Source organism: Acyrthosiphon pisum, chromosome A1, assembly GCF_005508785.2.
Source record: "Acyrthosiphon pisum isolate AL4f chromosome A1, pea_aphid_22Mar2018_4r6ur, whole genome shotgun sequence".
In the NCBI taxonomy this organism is placed as follows: domain Eukaryota; kingdom Metazoa; phylum Arthropoda; class Insecta; order Hemiptera; family Aphididae; genus Acyrthosiphon; species Acyrthosiphon pisum.
Window position 1 is genome coordinate 69,998,238 of NC_042494.1, and position 1,477 is coordinate 69,999,714.

Genomic DNA, 1,477 nt, shown 5'->3' on the forward strand with positions numbered 1-1,477 from the left:
GGCGCTCGGTTTGCACGTGATCTCGGCCGCGGCGGGCCCGCCGGGAAAAAAGTACGGCCGCGCGTGGCCTATAAATCTAGCCGGGAAGGCGAATAAGGTCCGAACGGGGGTAAAACTCGAAAATTTTGAAAATTATGAAAGAAATCGCCAAAAGTGATAAGAATTAGTGATAACGTAGCGACGGCTCCGCCGCCACCAGGAGACCGCCCGCCGAATTTTCTCATTGGCGGGTTCCCTCAGGAGTGCAAATGTATTTGAAAAAACCTAATATTGAATTTTCAGTAAAATTGCCTATACAAATCTCCTTCAACATGGGCTGGAGTGTAATCAATTCTAAGAAGTAAAAACTAGGCATTTTATATTTCTGTTTATCTGGGTCTTGTGTATGTGTTGAAAGTAAATGAACATTAGTGTACGTAATTCGTAGTACTGATCACGTTTTATAGAGGCATCATAGTGACCGGGATGTACGTATGTAATTTTACCTACGCACATCATGCACATGTCACCATATTACATTACTTTATAAAATGACAAACATTTTTTTTCAAAAAATACTACCTCTGACTTCAATCACTATGCTCAGTAGGACGTTCCGATTTTAATTTTGAAAGCAGATTTGAATTCTCCTCTAAATTTACTATGCTTTAACTGACGTACATTTTTCATATTCTATATCAATGTATTTAAATTTGAATTATGAATATGATCTATTTTTACTCTTTTTGTTAGTAAATTTCTAAGTAAAAAAAAATAAAAATCAGAAAAATGAAATTGTAAAAGTATAGATAATTTAGGGACAAATTCAAATTTGCTTTCAAAATTAATATCGGAACATTATATTGGGCGTAGTGATTGAAGTCGTGAGCTATGTTTTCGACCAAAAATGAATCACGCTCCAGCCCCCTTAAGTATAATAACTCATCAACATTGTCGAGTACTCTCTATTTAAACTTTAAAATCCAATAAATAATAAAAACAGTGTCCAATTATTATAATATATGCAAGAAACAAACAATTTTTTTGTTTTTATAAACCATATGTTTTCATATATACCAGTCATTTTTTATAAATTTTATAGTACATATTGTATTCAATTTTCTTCTATACAGTACCGTAGGTAATTTATTTGAAGTTAGTTAATTACACATTTTTTAAAAGAATCAAAATATCGAAGTTAACCCTTTGGATTAATGTTACTATTGATCTCTGAGCTATGTATACCAAATATTATAGGTACAAGAATTCAGACATGGCGATAGTATTAGTTTATATTTTATACTATAATGTGATACATTTACGAGTTACGGTTTGTATTGCTCTTACAGTGAATTATATTCCTTAAATATTACAATTACTGGTATGAGGACTAAACTAAGTGACTATCTAGTATTAGGCAATAGCCGGTAATATGATCAACAATGAAATTAAAAATTGTATAGACGTATAAAATATTGTATTAATTTATTTGATTTTT